The 23,866-nt window shown below is 38.6% G+C and overlaps 1 long non-coding RNA gene across 2 annotated transcripts in view; it reads left to right on the forward strand.

The window, feature by feature from the left end:
• The window catches only part of LOC140727815 (uncharacterized), a 56,457-nt gene extending 33,820 nt beyond the window's left edge, over positions 1–22,637 (forward strand). The window contains exon 3 of one of the 2 annotated variants that reach the window (XR_012098941.1): positions 22,096–22,637. This is a non-coding gene — a long non-coding RNA (uncharacterized lncRNA). Of the gene's footprint in view, positions 1–13,507; positions 13,590–22,095 lie in introns of those variants that run through there. The other variant, XR_012098942.1, reaches the window with a different exon arrangement.
• The last annotated feature ends 1,229 nt before the right edge of the window (positions 22,638–23,866 follow it).

Here is a 23,866-nt window from a genome sequence, read left to right on the forward strand (position 1 = left end):
AAGTATATATGAAGCATTTTCTTTGCCTAGAAGTCACTGTAGGATCCCTGGGCATTGACAAGGGAATATCATTGTGTTGAATTAAAGTGAATGGAACTGAATTTCAATTGAAAATTTCATTGTGTTTTGGATATTACTGCTGTCTCTGACTGGGATAAATTCCTACTCAGTAAGCATAAATTTATTGTACACTAAAATATCCTCTCCTTCTAACAGCAACTTCTCTATGAGTTGGCACAGGAGAGGACACTGAGGGCACATCACTGAAATTACAGGTCATATTTTCCAAAGCCTGGAAGCAAAACATATTCAGAAGAAATCTATCCTGTCTCCCAGGCCATATACAGAACCTCCATTGCCCAAGCTGATGCTACAGGTATTTTGAGTAGCAAAATACAAAATACAGGAGGAACTCAGCAGGTCGGGCAGCATCCATGGAAAGGAATAAACAGTTGACGTCTATTCTTTTCTATGGATGTTGCCTGACTGGCTGAGTTCTTCCAGCATTTTGTATGGAACTCTGGATTTCCAGCATCTTCAGAATCTCTTGAATTTATGATTTTCTACAGATATTCTTACTTCTGCTCCTGTACTAGCATTATTGGTACTGGAAGCCAATCAGGTTGCAGTCATCTCAAAGGTGTTCCTAAAATAATGTGAACCCATGGGTACCTAGGTTGCCAAACATACCGTTCTACCCGCTGTCCCTGAATACAAGGACATAAACATGCAAAATACAAAGGAGAAGGTATCATCCACTTTCTGAATGCAAAGCACCCATTTGGTGACATGGCAGTGTACTTTCATGTTGGAGTTCCACTCAGTAATGGAGATAGAAAATATTTTAAGTTAGAAATTGGATCACTTGGAGGTGTAATTATGAAATCTGTGCTGGGTTTTGCATTTTATGTGTAGAGATCAAAAATGCATTCATTCATGTGAGAATTATGCACTTTGACAAATTTGACCCAGAACATTTCAAGAGCTGGTAGGCAAAAGTGGCCCTCATTTTTCAGTTTTAGAAAATTGTTTGCCATTTACAGAGAACAATATTTTCTTTGCACAATATTCATGGTAGCTGTTTTGTTGGAAAATCTCTTTAGTGGCACAAAAATGATCATGAAGGAACTTTAAGATTCTGAACCAGATACAGTATGCCTGATTACCTATTCTATCATTTTCAAGATATGACTTTCAAGGAAGTCTTCCTAGTGATTAAGGACTACTACAAGGTCTTGAAATACTTGTTTCCTCTAAGTGAGATGGAGCAATCAATATGTGAAAGAATAAAGCCTAGAAACAAAATATATTAATCTGGAGAACAAAATCAATTTATCAAATTTCATTAGTAGAGTTATTTTCACACATACCTGCCAAACAACTCATTGTTCTCCTGCTTTTGTTCCATCTATCTGCTTAATAGTATTCTGGTAGTTTGTATAGGCTTGTGTGATTGTCAGGAATAGAGATTTAATTGATCAGATGGCAGCTGGTATCCTGAAGGAAAGGTTATGCTGACAATCCTGCTTTAGCTAAAAGAGGACCTTAAAAACAAATCACCAGAGTGCCAAAATAGTTCAGTAATGTATTAAAGATCTTGCTGTTAAGTAACACACACAAAGTGCTTTAGGAACTCAGCAGGTCAGTTTAGGTTATGTACTATTAAGTTGCTGGATTTGTGGAAACTGCATTTCAACAATATTGACCCAATGTAATTAATCTACAAGCAAGGAAGATGAAGTTGCCAAAGCCTTGAATTTCATTAGTGTTGATTATAGAGAGAAGCTGGGGCCCCAGGAAATATCAGAGCAGAAACGGTGCTTCTTCCATACGCATGGCAATATTACATAGAGCAACAGGGATGATCAAGGGAAGATCAATCCTTCTAGCTTGGACAAAGAATATCACACAGGCTGCATATGCCTACACAGAAGCCAGTGCTAATTTTTCTGTGGGTCCAGGCAAAGAATGTCTATCTCTCCTCATCCAACAAAGAAAGAAAAAATTATTCCTCTTCTGACCTTCTATCCTAAATTTGCATACTGAGTTCATTGGTTTAGGATGTAATGTCAGTGCCATAATGTCATTGAAATACAATCTGCTAATTTGAAGAAGGCACTTATCAGTTTCAGGTGGATGTGCTTGCTGTCTGCCCAGGAATGAAGGTCAAAATTCCTGAAGAATGTTTGGCCACCAAATGATTATATAAAATAAAAACTGGTTTCTGTTGAATGAGTCCATCTAATGTCATCCATTATTTATCATCTGTTGAACTCAAATTTTCAAAGGCATTTCTGCAAGTATAGGAGCTTCCTCCTTACTGAAAACCTCTGTCACAACTACTAATCTTCACATGCATCATTATAAAATGGCAGTCCAAGCTTTCATCATTGGATATATGATGACATATCAGAAAAATTCTCTATGCCGCCCATGTACTCTTAATGTGTCTTCTTTGTTTCCAAAGGAGGCTGAAAGTAATGCTACAAAAATGCAAACAGATATGGTGCAACAGATGAAAATCCTGATCTTGCATAATTTTTTTTCTGCAGGAAATTGATAGCAGACTGAAAAACTTGGGAGATCAGTATTAAGCTTGGAGGTTGCCTAGCAACTGAAGCTTGGTTGGAGCTCAAAAGCTGCTATCATAGAATTGGAATCAGAATCAGGTTTATTATCACTGTCTTATTTGATATGAAATATGTTGTTTTATGGCAAAGAAATAAAATTACTATAAATTACAAAATAAGTAGTGCAAAAAAAAAGAAACGATTAGATATTGTTCATGGGTTTAATGGGTCGTTCAGAAATCTAATGATGGAGTGGAAACAGCTGCTCCTGATCAATGAATATGTGTCTTCAGGCTCCTGTATCTCCTTTCTGATGATAGTATTGAGAAGAAGGCATGTCCTGATGGTGAGAGTCATTAATGACAGATGGTACCATCTTGAGGCACTGCTTCTTGAACAGGATCTTAATGGTAGGGAGGTATGTGTCCATGATATAGTGGCAGAGTCTATATCCTTGTGTAGCCTCTTGTGATCTTGTTCATTAGAGCCTCCTTGCCAGACTGTGATGCGCGAAGTTAGAACGTTCTCCACTGCACATCTATAGAAAATTTGCAAGACTCTTTGGTGGCATATCAAATCTCTTCAAACTGCTAATAAGCTAGAACCCCTTGCATGACTTCTTCTTGATTAGACCAATGAATTGGAGATGTTGATGCCAAAGAACTTGAAGCTGCTCATTCTGTCTACCGCTGACCTTATGTTTTCCCTACCTTTTCTTTCCTGAAGTCCTGAGTTAATTCCTTGATCTTGCTGATGTAAAGTGTGAGATTATTGTTACCAAACTACTCAATCAGCTGTTTTTCTAACTCCTACATGCCTCCTTATTGCCACCAAAGATTTTACCAACAACATCTGTGAATGTATAATTGTGCTTAATCTGTACTTATCCATTAAGGCACAAGTATAAGGAGAGTAGAGCTGTGGGCTATGCATGGAACTTACATGTGTACCTGTGTTGATAGTCAGTGAGGACATGTTATCATTGATCTATACTGACTCTTGTCTTCTGATCAGGAAGTCGAGGATCCAGTTGCAGAGAGAGCTACAGAGGACCGGGTATAGGAGCTTCATGAATAATTCTGAGAATTTGATGGTATTGAACATGGAACTGTAAAGAATAAACAACTGCTTGTTGTTTGTTTTGCTGTTCTCTAAGTGCTCCAAGGTCAAACTGAGAGCCAATGAGACTACGTCTGAATTAGATCTGTTACTGCAGTATGCAAATTACTGTGGTCCAGGTCCTTACTCAGACAGGAGTTAATTCTAGCTATGACCAACCTCTTACGGTACTTCATTACAATAGATGTGAGTGCAACAGGTTGATGGTTGCCGAGGCAGCTCATCTTGCCTTTCTTGTGCACCAGTGTGATTGCTGGCTTTCTGAAGCAGGTGGGAAACTCAGACTGCAGCTGCCAGAGGCTGAAGATGTTGTTGAACACTCCAGCCCGTTGGTTGTATAGGTTTTCAAAGTGCGTTGGCTAGTTAGCACTTTTCTACTCGATGTGTTCTGTAAAATCAACATTCTATATTTATATAGTCACAGTGAATGTCCCAAGATGCTTCATAAATGAAATAGTCAGTCAAATCTGATTATGACCCACTAAAGGAAAGGTAAGTAAAAGCTGGACTAGCTAGTAATGAATTGCAAATCACTGCAGATGCTAGAATTCAAAACAAACACAACTGCTGAAGAATAAGTTGTAGAAACTCAGCACGTGGAACAATATCTATGGGAGGAAATTAATTGTCATTACTTTAGATTGACACCTGGCCATTCAACCAGTAGTGTCAAAGGTTCCTTTCCTCCCACCGATGCTGCTCACCCCATTGAGTTCCTCCAGCAGATTGTTTATTGCTCTGGATTCCAGTTTCTAAAGTCTCTTGAGTCTGCTTGAAGAACTGAAGAATTCAAGCAACATCTGTGGAAAGGGAAAGTAGTTTTAATTTCGGGTTGAAGCTCTTCATCATAGCACAATGATCACAAGTTTTATTTTTCACCAATGCTGCTTGACCAGTTGAGATTTTCCAGATTTTCTGTTTTTGCTTGATTAAGCAGATAGGTTTTAAGGAGTTTCCTAGCAGGGAAGTCTGGCAGGGAGGTTTATGGATGCATTTCGCAGTTGAAGGTACAGCTTTGTAGTGATGAAAATCAGGATGCAGAAGGAACCAGAATAGGGAGAAGTTCAGAAGTCATGGAGAGATGAAGGAGGTAATTGTGATAAGTCCTTGGAGGAATTCAGAAATATGGATAACAGTTTTAAAGCATTTTATACCCCATCATCAAACATATTTGGATGTTTGTTTTACTTCCTTGATGAATAGTGAGCAAACTGTCTTTTTAGAGTTAAAGACAAAAGTCATTAAAATCAAGGTTTGTACCATCTGGTACCAGCAAATGTGTGCAGAGTTCTGTATTCAATTCTTTCTCTAATGGTATGATAATAGCAAGGAATTGTAAACTCTTCTCAAAGAACTTGGCAACAGTCTTTCACAGGAAGGAATTTTGAGTTTGTGTGGGGAGGACTGGCAGGCATGAAATGTATATTTATAGTGAAAGCAAGCTTATTTACTGTGTATTAGCCATGTTCTCCTTTCTATGGCTGCTTGCTATGCTCATGCATATCCTTAGCTTCTACTTGTTTTACTCTTGAAAGAGGGAGATCGTTGACTTCCTCCTCTTCATCATCTTGCAAAGCTTCTGGAAATAGTATACCATCCTTCATTACTTCATTATAACTGTATGAAGCTACAATAATCCTTGGCACTGTTACTGGTCTGCATCAAGGGACCATCTCAAATTTATATGAGCAGGTAAATCAAGGCATGGGAATTTCTGTGGCTTATATCAGTAGCAAAGGCATCACTGTATCTGCTGTTCCTCTCTGAATATTTTACTGGAGTTATCATGCAGGCATAGCTATAACTGTTAATTAAATATTGGAATATGTCATTCTAAATTAGGTGGGTTAAAATGATAAATTGTTGTATGATAAAATTTTCATAGCAGCTTCCTGAATATCTAGCTTTGATGTGCAGGGTAAGTAGAACAACGTTGCCTGCTAGCTGAATATTAAAATAATTAAAACCTTTCCTACTTAAGAGAATATGAGCTGAATCAATTATTCATTAAATCAGTGAAAATCTGCAAAGCTTAGAGTGTGAACACACAGAAGAATGGTTTACACACACACACACACACACACACACACACACACACACACACACACACACACACACACACACACACACACACACACACACACACACACACACACACACACACACACACACACACACACACCATATATCCCATACATATATGCACACACATATACATATATATACTGTGGATTCCGGTTAATCAGGCCATTAGTTAATTGGAACTGCCATTTATTTGGGACAACTCATAAAGAACAAAAAAAAAATTGAGAAAGTAACCGGGACTCCCTTCGGTTATTGCGCTGCTGTGCTGTTTAATTGGGGTAGGAGACTGTTGCTGACAAGTTTCTAACTTGCATCAGTTGCATGTACTTGTGTGGTTGTTAGATGCTACACAATGCATAGAGCGATCAGTTTTTAACTAACATTAGTAGTCCATGTTACTGTTCAAAAGGCAATGATTTTTTTGCCACTAACAGTAGTGAAAAATAAGCAGTGAGACAGTTCAGAAATGTTCTGGTCACTGTGATTTCAAGCATTCAAGCTTGGATATGCCAGAAATGACCGGGAGGGAGAATGAAACGAATCATTAGAAAGGGCTGACATAGGATTGGAAGGTGTAGAGTCTGTATGGGTTGAGTTAAGAAATGGCAAGGGTAAAAGGACCTAATGGCAGTTGTTTACAGGCCTCCAAACAGCAGCCAGGATGTGGATTACAAAATATAAGGATATATCAGCTCCTACTTTGTCACAATGGTTCTCTCAAGTGATGCTGTGTCTTAGCTTGGAGAAAATTAGAAGTCGAACCTTTGATTTGATTTTGAGAAGAGATTGGGCTCATTTGCTCATTATTATCATTTCAGTTAATTGATAGATTTTCTCCATGATCTAAATGTAATTTTTTTTAATATATCTTTTTATCTTGTTGGTGGTTTGATGTTTATTTTCAGAAGCTTTTTGTATGACGCATGGCTCCGGGGTTGTACCTCCAATGGGTTTCTTTCTTTTTCCTCACTTTTCTTGCTTAGTAGGGTTTTTTTTATTCACAAAAATTTTCAATCCTTAAGATAATTTCTTCTTTTTTGAGGCATTGTAAGTATTGTTACTTCGATGTACTTGTGCTATTTTTGAATAATAATAATAATAATAATAATAATAATAATAAGAAGAAGAAGAAGAAGAAGATTTGAAAAGAAAGACAAAATACAGCAGGAGATAAAAAAGGCATGTCAGAAGGGCAACAACATGATAATCGTTGGGGATTTTAACATGAGAGTGGATTGCAAATCCAAGCTATACTGGACCTCAAGAGAGGGAACTTGTAAAAGGTCTAAGGAAAGGCTTTTTAGAACAGCTTGTTGTTGAGCCCACTAGGGGATCGGCTGTGCTGGATTGGGTGTTGTGCAATGATCCAGAGGTGATAAGAGCACTTGAGGTTAAGGAACTGTTAGGAAACAGTGATCACAATCTGATCGAGTTCACTTTGAAATTTGAGAAGGGAGAAACTAAATTCCAATGTGTCGGTATTTCAGTTGAATAAAGGAAATTGCAATGGCATGAGAGGGGAACTGGCCAAAGTTGACTGGAAAGAGACACTAGCAGGAAGGACAGCAGAGAAGCAAAGGCTGGAGTTCCTGTGAAAAATGAGGGAAGTGCAAGACTGATATATTCTAAATATGAAGAAATTTTTGAATGGAAGAGGGACAGTACTGTGGCTGACAAGTGAAGTCAGAGCCAAAGTAAAAGCAAAAGAGAGGGCTTACAATGAAGCCAAAGCTAGTGGGAAGATAGAGAATTGGGAAGATTTTTAAAATTTACAGAAGGAAACTAAGAAGGTCATTCGGAAGGAAAAGATGAACTATGAGAGGAAGCTGGTGACTAATATCAAAGAGGATACTAACAGGTTTTTTAAGTATATAAAGGGTTAAAGAGAGTTAAGGGTAGATATAGGACCAATAGAAAATGACACTGGGAATATTGTAATGAGAGATGCAGAGATAACAGAGGAACTGAATGTATATTTTGCATCAGTCTTCACAATGGAAGACATCTGCAGTATACTGGACATTCAAGAGTGTCAGGAAAGTGATGTGCAGTGAAAATTACGATGGAGAAGGTACTCAGGAAGCTTAATGGTCTGTGGATGAATAAATCTTCTGGACCTGATGGAATGCACCATCGGGTTCTGAAAGAAGTAGCAGGAGAGACTGAGGAGGCATTAACAATGATCTTTCCAGAATTGATAAATTCTGGCATTGTACCGGATGACTGGAAAATTACAAATGTTACTCCGCTATTTAAGAAGGGTGTGAGGCAGCAGAAAGGAAACTATAGACCTGTCAGCCAGACATCAATGATAGGGAAGTCTTTGGGATCGATTGTTAGGGATGAGATTACGGAATACCTAGAGGCACATGGTAAGATAGGCCAAAGCCAGCATGGTTTCCTGAAAGGAAAATCCTTCCTGACAAACCTACTGCAATTTTTTGAGGAAATTACAAGCAGGGTAGACAAAGGAGATGCAGTAGACGTGGTGTACTTGGATTTTCAGAAGGCCTTTGACAAGGTGCTGTACATGAGGCTGCTTAGCAAGATAAGAGCCCATAGAATTACAAGGGAGTTACTAGCATGGGTGGAACATTGGCTGATCAGCAGAAAACAGAGAGTGGGGATAAAGGGATCCTATTCTGGCCTGCTGTCAGTTACCAGTGCAGTTCCACAGGGGTCTATGTTGTGACTGCCGCTTTTTACGATGTATGTCAATGATTTGGACTATGGGATTAATGGATTTGTGGCTAAATCTGCTGATGATACAAAGATAGGTGGAGGAGCGATTAGTGTTGAGGAAACAGAGCCTGCAGAGAGACTTAGATAGTTCAGCGGAATGGGCAAAGAAGTGGCAAATGAAATACAATGTTGGAAAGTGTATGGTCAATTTGGTGGAAGAAATAAACAGGCAGACTATTATTTAGCTGGGGAGAGAATTCAAAATGCAGAGATGCAAAGGGACTTGGGAGTCCTTGTGCAGGATACCCTAAAGGTTAACCTCCAGGTTGAGTTGGTGGTGAAGAAGGTGAATGCAATGTTGGCATTCATTTCTAGAGGTATAGAATATAAGAGCAGGGATGTGATGTTGAGGCACTATAAGGCACTTGTGAGACCACACTTGGAGTATTGTGTGCAGTTTTGGGCTCCTTATTTTAGAAAGGGTACACAGACATTGGAGAGGGTTCAGAGAAGGTTCACGAGAATGATTCTAGGAATGAAAGGATTACCGTATGAGGAATGTCTGGCAGCTCTTGAGCTGTATTCCCTGGAGTTCAGGAGAATGAAGGGGGATCTCATAGAAACATTCCAAATGTTAAAAGGCCTGAACAGATTAGATATGGCAAAGTTATTTCCCATGGTAGGGGAGTCTAGGACAAGAGAGCAGGACTTCAGGATTGAAGGATGTTCATTTAGAACAGAGATGCGGAGCAATTACTTTAGTCAGAGGGTGGTAAATCTGTGGAATTTGTTGCCATGAGTGGCTGTGGAGGCCAAGTCATTGGGTGCATTTAAGGCAGAGATAGATAGGTTCTTGATTAGCCAGGGCATCAAAGGGTATGGGGAGAAGGCAGGGGAGTGAGGATGACTGGAAGAATTGGATCAGCCCATGGTTGAATGGTGGAGCAGACTCGATGGGCCAAATGGCCTACTTCTGCTCTTATATTTTATGGTCTTATGGTCACTACTTTAACAAGTTAGGAGCTATGAAGAATTTGAAGGTATTGACAATCATTTTCAATGTTACAATTAAAATGAAGATTTGGAGAATGCAATCATCTAAAGCATTGTATGGAGGCAGTCTTTCACTTGCACTAGGTGCCTCAACTGATTTTGTTCATTTACAGTCAATCATAAGAACCCGGCAGATGAATTCCTCTGTTGCTAACTAATAGGAACTAATAGACAGTTTTACAGCACTGTAGAGGTTTTGGTAGGGTTTTAATTTGTTCCGTATTTCATTTAAATACAGTACATAAATTATTATCCATTTAAATGGTAGTTTGTCTTTTTATAGCTAACTATTTCTAAGTAACTTCAGCTAATTGAGACAGCTGCTTAATTGGGCCAAAATATACTGGTCCCAATGTGTCCCAATTAACTGGAATGCATGATACTGTATACTGTATATATTTATGCAAATCAAGCAATGGATCTACACCAATTTACTTGCCCCTATACATTGGTTAGAAATAGAATTGCAGAGCTCCTCTGATACAATCAAATGTGGCTTTCATGAAGAAATAATGCTCAGTTGTTTTAGTCACTTGATTCTAGGTGGAAATATTTTTGTATAAAGAAATACTCAAATGTGTTATTTGACTGATGAAGATCAAGTGTCTTCCTATCATAGAGCTATGGTAAGGGGAAACAGGACCTTAAGCCCAAAGTGCCTACCTGAGCTAGTCCCATTTGACTGTGTTGCCCTATTTTCCTAAACCTTTCTTTTCTATGTACCTGTCTAAAAATATTTTAAAAAATTGAAATTGTCTGTGCCTCCGTAACTTTTTCTAACAGCTTGTTCCATATGCCCACCATCCACCATGTGAAAGACTTGTCTCTTAGTTTTCCGTTCAATATTTCACCTCTCACCTGTAAATTTGGATAGGCTTATCCTGAGGTAAAAAGCTGTGACAATATACGCTATCAATGGCCCTCATAGCTTTATGTCTTTGTAAAGTCACCACTCAACCTCAACACTGCAAGCAATACAGTCCCAGCCTTTTGTATTTTTCCTTATAACTCAAGAATCCAATCCTTGTGATTCTTAGCTGCACCCTCTCTAACTTAATTACACCCTTCCAATACCAAAGCTTCCCAAACTGCACACTGTCTCACCAATGTCTTTGTTACGAACCCCGTAACTGGGTATCTTACCGGCAAAGATAGGAGTATCCGTTGAAGTCTGATGATACTATTTTTAACAGTATTATTAGTAAAAATACACAAAAATAATATTAATGCAAATATACAGATAATATACGTCATCAATACTAAACCTAAAAATGCGGGTATAATAATAATCAATAAGAAATAATCCTCTATCGTTGTCTAGGGGATAATGAATTGTCCGATGGAAATATAAAGTTCAGTTCAGTTCATGCAGGCTGCGGTAGTTGTTGATCACTGTGTTGCAATTGTTGGAGAGAGAGAGAGAGGGAGAGAGAGAGAGAGTAACTTGCTGACTTTCCTTTTACGATCTTGATCCGTCGATGCGTTGTTATTGTGGCCATGCACGTATGACCCCTCCGTCCTTTAGCTAAACCGTTCTTCCATGGAGGACTCGTCACCCAGGCAAGGGTGGACACACACACAAGCCCTCCACCGGTCTCGTAGCGTCTCTCCTGGTGCGTCTGAGGGGTGTTCCGCAGACCCTACTTTTGTGCCCACTCACGGGGTCTCAGGTGTCAATCAGGTTGGGATGATGCAATCCCTCAACCAGACCACTCTGCTTGCCCCCGAGGGGTTTCAATGAATAGAACAGTACTCAATACACAATTCCTTCTTCAAGAGACAATAGCAGTAATCTCTCTCTTTGTCAATAGGAGACATTCCAACCTTTGTGTATCCCTGCATTGTCTCTCTCTCATTACTGACATGAGCTGTTTATCTCTCTCATTTCCTGGGTATCAGACCCGAAATAATAGCGATTTTGCGATTCTCAAAAAGGAGGGGGGGGCATTGGCGATCCTGTACCCTTCAGCCCATCAGAGTTGCTCATCATTCGTAACATCTTGTACAACTATATTCTGATAGAGGCAAGCACAGCATAGAGTTTCTTCACCACCCCGCCAACTGTGTCATCAGGGAACTGTGTGTTCTGTTCTTGTCTCTGGTCATCTGTACATCTTTCTGCAAAACCTTCTCCAGCACTCATGCTGAAAAACTTTTTTATTTGGTCTATGGATCCTGGTTAATTGGTGAATTTTGGTAAGGTTTGTTTTTAGTGATATGTCAGTGAATGTTCCATATTCATTTTCTTGCCCTAAAATGAGAAGCACAGCCATTAGGAAATTCCGTTCCCAGTGTATACCCTTTGTACATACAGAGTGGCTAAGTGTAACCAAGGCCAAAATTCTTAACTAAATCTTCAAAGCACTGAGCGATGATACCTATAAACAAAGTAAAGCATAATTTTCCATAACAATACACAGGAATGCTTTTTAAAATGATTTTAAATCATAAGAATCTATTGTTTAGGTTTGGAACAGAAAGAGAAGTGTATTGAAAGTGTTTTAAACATTGCCTTGCCTTGCGCTTGATGGTCTTTTTAGGAGATGATAATAAAAATGCTGTTTTTTTAACTCCATATGGTAGATGCCTCTAAAATAATATTTCACTTGCTGGGAACATGAAATGGAGGCCACAAATGTAGGCTGTATATCAAGAAGGGCATATTGTTACAGGTACTCACATTTTAAACTAGTGTATCTGTGTTGATATAGCAGTAATTTATTTTAAAGGGCAATGAAATGGTTTTCCATTTTAGGCAATAATCTATGATTAATTATTGAGATAATGAGTCCATAAAGTTCAGAGACTTTGAATAATGGGTTACCTCATAACCCTGAGGGAAAATTTTAGCTTTCTTTTGTATTTATATATTTCTCAAAGAACTTGAAACAACGAGACATTAATCATTCCCCTGGCCATTGCAACCAGAGGAATTTCTCCATTTTCAGCCAATGTATATTGGAGTTAGTTTTAGGGCAGAGCAGTAGCATAGTGGTTAGTGTAATACTTTACAACACCAGATGTAAGATTGGGGTGCAATTCCAGCCCTACTGTGTGTAAGTAGTTTGTATGTTCTCCCCATTACTGTGTGGGTTTTCTTTGCGGGCTTTGTTTTCCTCCCACAATACAAAGACATACAAGTTAGGGTTAGTAAGTGTTGCCACTGGAAGCAGAACAACACTTCTGGACACTGTCGGTCATTGATGCAAAAAGATGCATTTTACTCTATGTTTTGATGTTCCAATGTATAAGTGACAAAATTAAAAATAATCTTTAATTCTTAGGAGTGACAATACCACAATTTTCTGATGTAGGATAAACTTACACAAAATAAATGAAATAATTGTTAAATGTCTAAACCCCAAATGTTTCACATCCTCTGTGTTGTGCAGATTTTCTGTTAACTTAATTAACTACTCAATAATATTTATAGTTAAATTCTGAGAGATTTCAATTTGATAGACATGTTATGTTTTATTAAATAAGCACCTTTATGTCATGTGCAAGTACAGGTATTATGTTATGCAGTAATATTAAACTGTCAAATAAATAAAAAATCATTACCATCTTTGGAACATGTAGTTATTGACATCTAAATGTGTCAGAGAGAGAGACATTGCTAAATTATGTTTCCTGAACTGTGGAATTGTATTATGTTCAAAATGTACATCTAACAAAAGTGCAAGGATGTAAGCTACACATTTCCATTAAAGGGCTCTATATTATTACAGGTCCAAAAACTATTAGTGTTATGAGTCACACTGCAAACGCCAAACAGCTTTCATTTAGTATTTCTATTTCTTGAACAGATGCATTGGTAGTAACATTAGAGCAGTTTTGGTTTAAGCATGCGCAGATGGTTTTCAAAGCTTTAATAGCACAATATTCATTGTATAACTTTCCTTTTTGAAAGACTTTTACATTTACTCCACATCCCTCAATCATCATCAAAAGTAGTTTATTTTTGGTGGACTTCAACAAATGTCTTTCTTCAACAGACATAGGGAAAGATTGTGCAATATATCTGGTCTGCAAGGGACAATAAGAAGTCATTTTGGAAAAAAAATAATAATGCCACACAAGGTCAGTGTTGTATGGAAATATTTTTCATAACACCTGTGGTGAACTACATATACCTGTCTGGACATGCCCCCCCCCCCCCCACCCCACTCCCCGCTGACTGCTCCTGTGGCTGCTCCCACAGACCCCTGTATAAAGGTGATTGGAGGCACTGCTCCTCCCTCAGTCCCCAGGATGTTGTGTGGTGGGCTCTTGCTGCTGACGGTGCTTTCTTCCAGCTAATAAATGCCTACCTTGACTCACATCTCTGAGAGTTATTGATGGTGCATCAACACCCTCAATGGTAAGGATAAACAAACAGCTACTGTATCTACCCACAGTCTGTGGTTTCCAGGCTGCAAACATATGACAATGGAATGGCATTATGGGTAATTTAAGTTGTAGGGAAAGCAGAACAGGAGCTGTCATGAATGCTATGTTGCCTTTGTACAGTACAGTACTAAGGGGTGATAGAGTTTTTGCTTGAATGGCATAGTAAACTAATGAATGCAAAAGATGCCATGCAATTATTCAAAGGAGAGCAAGAGAATATTTTGTTATTAAGGCCAGCACTTATTGGTACTAATTAAATACCTCTTAACCAGTACCATTAAAACTAATTAAGTAGCTATTTGCTGTGATGGAGCTTTTCTTTGCATGTAGAGGGCAATATGGAGGAGAGCTGTGCTGATTCTTCTCTTTGTCCATGCGTCATGGAAGTACAAAGTCATACAACACAGAAATGAGCCCCTTGAACCCCGGGGTCAATTCTGACTATCAAACATCTGATTTTACACGAATCTGTTTTATTCTTCTCATATTCCCCTAAAATCCCCCAGGATCCACCAGTCAGGATGCCAGGGACTATTTACAGGGATCAATTTTTGAGGTGTGGGAAGAAACTAATGCGCCCAAGAGAAAGTGACCTGGTCACAGGGAGAAGTTACAAACTCCACACTGAATCTGGGTTGCTAGAGTATCTCTGTTAGCCGAATCAGTGGATCACTATCACTATCCATGGCACTTCAGTTCCCTCAAACAATGTTTGCATTTCTGATATCAAAATGCTATTACAACGTGGAATACATCAGTTTTCCAGTCCATGACAAAATGCTGCAGATCATAAGGAGCTTTGGAAGTTGTGGGCCAGGGTTTGTATCCAATTTACCTTGGCGATACAAATGTGGATGATATCCAGATCAGTTGCTATAATTTTACTTACATAAAATAAAACACTTGCCCATATTGTTTCTTGTTTTGTATTTTTGATCAGCATTAAATGGTAAATTATGAATTATCTTTAAAAGATCAAGATAATGATGCAAAGTACTCTTTTAATATGAAGGGTCTTGACCCAAAACATGTTCGTTATTGATCACCTGAATGTTTGCAATTGTAAATCAAAGCTTTCAAACCTGAATTGAAAGTATATATAAAAAGACAATAATATTACAAGATGTTACAAATCAGAATTGAGTATATTTCATTGTTATATTCAGAGAACTTATATTATATTCTATTGTAATGGAAGTGCCAGAACAGACCTCAATTTATTAGTAAATTTGAACCGGCTGAAGAAATCCTTATTATGTTAATAGAAATAGATTCCATTTATTTGGAAAATTTAATATACTATATAAACGAGGTAGTGGCCTTAACTATTTATAACTTGAAGGAAGGAATTGAATATACTCTAAGCACATTTTTTGACAATACAATAATGTATAGAAATGAAAGTTGTGATAAGATACAAAGAACCTGTAAAATTTTATAGTAAAGTTAAATGAGCAGGTTGTAAATTAGCAGATGGATTATAAAATGGGAAACGTGAAATTATCCACTTTGGAAAAATGAATGCAATCACTGTTATTTAACCATAGAACACTACAGCACAGTACAGGCCCTTCAGCCCTCCATGTTGTGCTGACCCATATAATCCTTAAAAAAAAGTACTAAACCCACACTACCCCATAACCCTCCATTTTTCTTTCATCCATGTGCCTGTCCAAGAGGCTCTTAAATACCCCTAATGTTTTAGCCTCCACCACCATCCCTGGCAAGTCATTCCAGGCACTCACAACCCTCTGTGTAAAAAAACTTACCCCTGATGTCTCCCCTAAACTTTCCTCCCTTAATTTTGTACATAAGCCCTCCGGTATTTGCTATTGGTGCCCTGGGAAACAGGCACTGACTATCCACCCTATCTATGCCTCTCATAATCTTGTAGGCCTCTATCAAGTCCCCTCTCATTCTTCTACGCTCCAAAGAGAAAAGTCCCAGCTCTGCTAACCATGCTTCCTATGACTTGTTCTCCAATCCAAGTGGTGTGGCGTGAATATTGTTGATGCCCCTAAGCATAATAGTACAGTATATGAAACACAAAAAGTTAGCAGGTATGAACAAGTAATTTGGAAGATGAATGGATTTTTGACCTCTATTGCAAGGGATATGGAGTGGAACAATACGGGAATGGGGAACTTTAAATCGAATGGGTGAGACTATATATGGAGCATAGCATGGAATTCTCTTCTCCGTATTTGAAAAAAATTATATACAGAGGGTTGAGTAGTTTGATTGTTGGGATGCATGGGGCTGGGGTTAGGGGTTGAAGAGAAGAAATTGACTATTGAAGCAATACTGAACAGATTAGGCTGAAACCTACTGGAGTTTAGAAGTAAAAAAGGAGATCATGTTGAAACATAAAATGCTGAGAGAGATTGTCAGAGTGGGCCATTAGAAGATAGCAGATTTGTGGGGCTATTTGGAAGTATGGAGCATAGTTTCTGAATTAAAGATGAAAAAGAAGAGGAATTTCCTTTCTCAGAAGGTTATGAAACTTTGGCATTTTCACCCCAGGAAGCTGCAGAGGTAAACTGATTAAATTTATTCAAATCGGATAGACAGGCATATGAATTTGTTGCCACATACAGCTGTGGAGGCCCGATCATTGAGGGTGTTTAAGGAGGAGATTGGTAAGTATCTAATTAGTCAGGGTATCAAGGGATATGGGGGAAAAAGCCGGAAATTGGAAATAGATGGGAGAATAGTTTAGCTCATCGTGGATTGGCGGAGGAGACTCGATGGGCCAAATAGTCTACTTCTGCTCCTTTGTCTTGTGATCGTGAGATATGAACAGAAAGGGAGAGGAGGGGTAGGAGAGAGACTAGGAAAGTGGTGTTGAGGCCAAGATTAGAAAAGTAATGAATTTTCTAAATGGCAGTGCAAGTTGGAGGGTTGCTTGGCTTACTCCTGCACTTGTTTTTATGTTGTTTTGCTATTTATGAAACAGCACTGCTTCTACTATTCAATAAACTTCACTGCACCACACACTATTTGTTCACTCTTTATTATCATTAAATACCCTTTCCTACTGTTAAATATCAACCCCACCTCTCCCTTGGCAATTAATGAATCCTCTTATCCACCATGAAAATATCCCTCAACTTTGACCATTCCACCAATGCAATCAGAACCTCTGCCTAGGACCATCAAACCTACCTTACCTCAACAAGTTGAGTTATTTGTGTCAGTTCAAATGCTGGTGTTCTCAGGCATTTTTTTCTTATTTGCCATGTTTAACCAGGTAATTTTCATTACTATGATCTTTATGATTTGTTGTTTCATTAAGGTCACATCAAAACATTGTTTAGCATTATATTTTACTTATCCAATGCTTTATGAACATTTATGAAAGGTAATAATCATGAGAGGAGGGTGAATGGGTTTTCTGGGATGAAAAGTAGGACTGACAACCGTAGTGCTTGATTTGCATTAAGTAATCATTTCCATTAACCTCACAGAAATAATTAAATTAGTGAATATCCAAGTAAAGAAAAATATAAAACATTTGCAAAGTTAAATAGCTGCCTATCCTTTAAAATACACACAATTTTATTAGGGCTCCTGTCACTTCTATAAATGATACATTGTCAATTTCTACATATCCAAATGACAGCCTTGTTAGTTCTTTTAATCTAAGCTCTTTCACTTTAATCCCTCAAATAACAGTTAATATTGCACACCAAAAAATATTTGTTTGACCAGTGTCCTAATACTTTTGTGTAGCTACATCTTTATTTTGTGTTATTGTTTCCTTTTCCTGGGGGTCTTTATAGTTTTAACCTTTAGATCTTTAGTTCAGGTTGCCAGCATCATTTTAAGTTTCCATGTAAAATGTTGAACTTAGTAAAACAGGTACATGGAATTTCTGTAATATTATAAAGAAAGCCTGAGTGAAGCAAAAATATCAAAACATGGATTTTATTTTAGGTATTATTTGAAAACTATATCACAAGAATTAAAATTAATACATTTTATTGGGAAAATCATAAATAGTTTGGATGAATTCATGGAATGCATTTCAAACTGCACTCCCTGCCCATCCCGGTGTATGACATCATTGAACCTCAGATCAACACACACAACCTCAGATAGTCAAGATGCACAACCACTTCCCACCCCCCCAGGGCTGGATGCTGATCCCACTGCTCACACATGACTGTACAGCCAAACACCTGAGTAATCACATCATCAAGTTTGCTAATGACACGACGATGGTAGGGCTCATCACCAACAATGATGAGATGGCTTACGGAGAGGAGGTGAAAGAGCTCTAGGCTTGGTGGTAAGCAAATAACATCTTCCTCAACGTCAACGAGTCAACGAAAATGGTTATCAACTTCAGGAGAGCCCACACCACACACACTTCATTTTACATCAGTGGCACAGCAGTGGAAACAGCATATGCAGTTTCAAACTTCTGGAAGTGCACATCTCACACACCTCTCATGGTCCCTGAAGACATTCTATACAATCAGGAAAGTTCACAACACTTCTACTTTTTGAGGAGGTTGCGGAAGCTGAACTATGCACATCCATACTCACATCCTTCTGCAAGTGCTCAGTCGAGAGCATCTTAACATGCTGAATCACAGCATGGTATAAGAAACTTCACTGCGGTGCACAGCAAGGCTCTCCGTAGGTAGTCAGAACTGCCCTATGGATCTCTGAGAGAAGCCTACCCACCAGTAAAGACATGCAGTGCCTATTCCCTCCTCCTCCCTTGGAAGTTTTCATGTTTTATTGTTTGTCAACGTTGAATCACAGTGGATTTAATTTGACTTTTTTTGATACTGATCAACAGAAAAAGTCTCTTTTGTTTCAAGGTAAAAACAGATCTCTACAAAGTGATTCAAATTAATCACTAAACACAAAATAATTGATTGCATAAGTATTCACCAACTTCAAGTCAGTATTTAGTAAATGCACCTTTGGCACCAATTACAGCCTAGAGTTTGTGTGGATAGGTCTCTGTCAACTTTGCACATCTGGAAGCTGCAATTTTTTCCCGTTCTTCTTCACAGAACTGCTCAAGCTCTGTCAGATTGCATGGAGACTGTAAGTGAACAGCCTTCTTCAAATCGAGCCACAAATTTTTAATTGGATTGAGGTCTGGACTCTAACTTGGTCACTCCAGAACATAAACCTTGTTTTTAAGCCATTGTTGTGTGGCTTTGGCTTTATGCTGGGGGTGATAGTCTTGCTGGTAAACAAGTCTTCTCCCAAGTCACAGTTCTCTTGCTGACTGCAGGAGGTTATCCTCCAGGATTCCCCTGTATTTTGCTGCATTCATTTTACCCTCTACCTTCACAAGTCTTCCAGGCCTGCTGCAGTGAAACATCCCCACAACATGTTGCATCCACCACCATGCCTCACGGTAGGATGGCATGTATTTGTTGATGTGCGGTGTTTGGCTAGTATTTATTCTGATGGCCAGAAAGCTCAATTTGGTTTCATCAGACCATAGAAACTTCTTCCAGCTGACTTCAGAGTCTCCCACAGACCTTCTGGCAAACTCTAGCCAGGATTTCCACGAGTTTTTTGTTTAAAACAGTGGCTTTCTCTTTCCAATCACCAATAAAGCTGTGGTTGGTGAAGCACCCAGGCAATAGTTGTACTTGCAGTGTTTCCCATCTCAGCCGGTGAAGCTTGTAGCTCCTCCAAAGCTGTCATAGGTCTCTTGATAGTCTCTTTCACTAGTCGCCTTCTGCACGGTCACTCAGTTTTTGAGGATGACCTGCTCTAGGCAGATATACAGCTGTGCCATTTTCTTTCTATTCCTTGATGATAGACTTAACTGTACTCCGAGGGATATTCAGTGACTTGGAAATTTTCTTGTATCCATCTCCTGACTTGTGCTTTTCAATAACCTTTATGTGGAGTTGCTTGGAGTGTTCTTTTGTCTTCATGGTGTAGTTTTTGCCAGGATACTGACTCACCAGTAGTTGGACCTTTTAGATACAGGTGCATTTTTACTACAATGAATTCAAACACCTTGACTACTCATGGTGATCTTTGTTTAACAAATTATGTGACTTCTAAAACCAATTGGCTTCACCAGTGATGATTTGATGTTACTTACTAAAGGGGGGGGGGGGAATACTTGTGCAATCAATTACTTTGTTTTTTATATTTGTAATTAATGTAGATCACTTTGAGGAGATCTGTTTTCACTTTGATACGGAAGAGTCTTTTCTCTGTTGATCAGTGTCAACAAGCCAAATTAAATCCACTGTGATACAATGTTGTTAAACAATAAAACATAAAAAGTTCCGGGGGGGGGGGTGAATACTTTTTATAGGCATTTATATACTGAAAGGTGCTGGAAAAAGGCCAGTAACATCATGAAGGATACTATACGCTCTGCTCATGGACTGTTTGTCTCACTCCATCAGGGAGGTGGCTACGTAGCATCCATACTAGGATCCCCAGACTCAAAATCCCCAGACCTTAATCATTAATTCTAATCAACACCTCCACCCACTAACCACTCTTCCACACACTCCACCACCAATTTTTTTTTATCATTTCCTGTTAGAGTCAACCTTAGTACAGACACTCCTCTGCCTAGTGTCATTTTATCAATGTATACAAATTATCTGATGTATTCATATTTATTGTATTTTTTAAAATTTTGTTTTCTTTACCTTACTCTATTTTTTGTGCTGCATTAGGTCTGGTGTAACAATTATTTTATTCTCCATTGTACTTGTGTACTGGAAATGACATTAAACAATCTTGAACTAAAAGGGTAATTGTCTACTTCAGATCTGGTTCTTGTATGATGAGGTGAGTTAATTAGAATTTTTGGAGCAAGGGAAGGTCTACAGAGAATTGATCACTGTGATAGAATTTTGTCATCAATCTTGAACTTAAAGTAAAGCAAATTAGTCATGAATTTAAATATCACCTATTACAGGGATGCAAAAGAGATGTTAGATAAGAAAGTTTGGGAAATTCAGTTGAACAGTACTGAAAATGGAAAACAATTTAAAATATTTTCAACTACTATAAATTCCATTGAGAAATTATCTCTTTTTGGAAGAGCATTCCAGTAATAATTATCTAATGAAATTAAAATTAGTATTATATAAAAAGTAGAGGCTTATAATGTTGCTGAAAAGATTTCACAAGTCAATGTTTAATTTTCCAAATAGATAAAACATTCCATTGATGAAGAGCTAGAAGACAGTAAATGAGAAGAAGCTAGTAATAAATATATTGAAAAGTCAAAAGAGCATCTACCATTATGTAAGAAAAAGAGAGAACAAAAGTTATGGTGAGTCACTTACGGATAGAGGGTGGAAAGACTCAATTGCCGCATAAGGAAATAGTTTAAATTATAAATTAGTATCTCAATTCTGCCTTCTGAGTAAATAATGTAATAAATGTATTAACAAAGGACTAAAGCTCTGATGAGAATGAGGAACTTAGTATGATTAATGAAGATAAAAGCCTCAAGATACTACTGAGTTTGTGACATTTCTTGATGACATGACCAGAGAGACTGTGCATCAATCACATTTGAATATTTTGCAGATTTTAAAATGACCCCATGAATTAGAAGGCCTCATGTAGATTACAGTACTATGATTCAGGAAAAGGAGAAACAGGGAGAGAGAAAAAAGGAAGAATTTATAGGCCAGTTATAGCCATGAAAGTAATAAAACCATTCAGAACCAAATGGTAACAGGTCAGAGCAAAGTAGTGATATGATTGGACAACGCGATTTTGAGGGACATGTGTCTGACACATTAATATGGAGGATTTATAGAGGGACATGGCTGAAAAGAGAGATAAAGGGGAACAAGCAGATGCAGTTATTTTGAATGTTCACTGAGCATTTGATAGGGTCCAGAGAAGAATGACTGTTGTACAAAATAAATATCACAGCTTTGAGGGTAATAACTTAACTTAGACAGAGGCTTGGATCAAGGACAGAATATGTGTCTACCTAAAATTTACGTGGGGATACTGAATTTGGTAACACTTGTGGAACTGCTGAAATTTCTCATTTGGTTCCAGCACAAAATGTACAATTATAAATGCATTTTCTTGAAGTTATGAATGCAGGCTATTATTCCTGCAAAATATCTCCCTAATTCATCTCTTCTTCTCCAAAATAATAAAATGAATTGTTGCTTTTCAGTGAAATGTCTAACTCTATTCTAACTCTCTTCTTTTGAAGACCCTGACCTGGAGTTACACACTGACTATGGTTCTTTGTGGGAATGGGAACAACTCTTGGGGTTTCACGACTGGCCATTATTCGGCACACCAAGGGCTCGTTCTGAGAGCTCAGCTCTTTGGAGGACTGAGATCTCATGGCTCTGGAGACAGGCAGATGGAAGGTCGGTGTCTGGACAGGAGATCAGTGGATCATGGGAGATGGAAGATTAAGGCCGTGTGCCCAGAGACCTGAGATCTTTGGGCACAGAGCTTGGAAAAAGTGACACAATGGACTTTCAACATCGTAAATGTTGTAAATGTTGTAAACACCGAGTTGTTTGTTATGTCTCCCCTCTTGCTGTGAAACAGAGATACGTCTTTCTCCCTTATTAGGGAGAGAGAGAGAGAGCTTGTGGTATGTTGGATATCAGGTAAACAAGTAGTCTTCGGAGTACAGTACTGCAAGTCTGTGTTTGCTGTTGCTTTGCTCACACTTGGGTGCTCAGTGGCAGGTGCTGATACTTTTTTTTGCCGCTGGGGGGAGGAGGGGATTGTTGCTTGCTGCCGCTTATGCGTGGGAGGGAAGGGAACTGGGGGGTGGGGTCTTTGGGGTTCTAACATTTAACTGTCATTCATTCTTGGGGTCACTCCTCTGTTTTTGTGAATGGTTGTGAAGAAAGAACCATTTCAAGATGTATATTGTATACATTTCTCTGACATTAAATATACCTTTGCAACCTTTGAAACAGAATTGCACATATTTGCAATTGTGCAATGGATACAAAATTCCATTCTGTGTTGTGATCATTTCTGCTGAAAAGGATTAGAAAGACTATAGCCTATAGCATTTTGTGTGCTCATAGTCCAACTGTACATCAGCATCATGGATTTTGGGCAATGGGTTTAGCAGTTCCTGATGGGGTTATGTATGGTGGGCAAAATGACTCAACGTTGTCTTGGTATTCATTCAGGAATCCAAATAATGGAAATCTACTTGAGCATTGGTGAATGCCTATGAAATGCAGAACAGGAAAAAGTGAATACTTAACACTTTCAGGAATGAAGGCAAACAAGGATTGCAGCAAAGTGCAGTTTCTGGTCAGCCTGAACGTATTTGGCATTTAGCCAAGAGCTTGCACTGGCAGCTTTCTATGACTGTTGGTGTATAACGGCTTCCCTACACCTTCAGCTGCCTGGCATACAAAAAAAAAGTTGTTTGGCTACCAGCTATTAAAGACATAGGCAGGATTGTGATGGCTGAAAGCTCTCAGCAATGAAGTGGCTTGAAGATGACAAGCACAAGAAATCCATCTTATATTTGACCACTGGTAGATTTTGATCTAGAAGCTGTATCTGCAAGTAAGCAACTTTCTTTAATATCCACACAGTTTCCTCACTAGGGTGCTATGCCAGAAAAATATAAAATAACCTATCTTTTTGGGTTTGTATCTTCCCCAAATGATGATTTGTTGCAAACAAAAGATCACCTCTAATGTGAACATTTCCATCCCTGTCATTATATACATTATAAACAGAGGTCACCACACTGATTCCTGCTGAATAGCACTGATCACAGAGCTTCAGCTAAAATAACACCTCTCCACCACTACCCTCTGGGCAAACCAATTTTGAATCCACACTACCAAGTCATCATGGCCTCCCTCAGCGTTCTCTGCAAACATCCTTGCTCCACCTCATGACCTGTCATTGTCAGTTGCAGCTTGAGTTACTTATGTGGTGAACTACATATACCTGTCTGGACACGCCCCCTGCTGACTGCTCCTGTGGCT

The sequence above is a fragment of the Hemitrygon akajei genome, chromosome 5 (assembly GCF_048418815.1).
Source record: "Hemitrygon akajei chromosome 5, sHemAka1.3, whole genome shotgun sequence".
NCBI lineage: Eukaryota > Metazoa > Chordata > Chondrichthyes > Myliobatiformes > Dasyatidae > Hemitrygon > Hemitrygon akajei.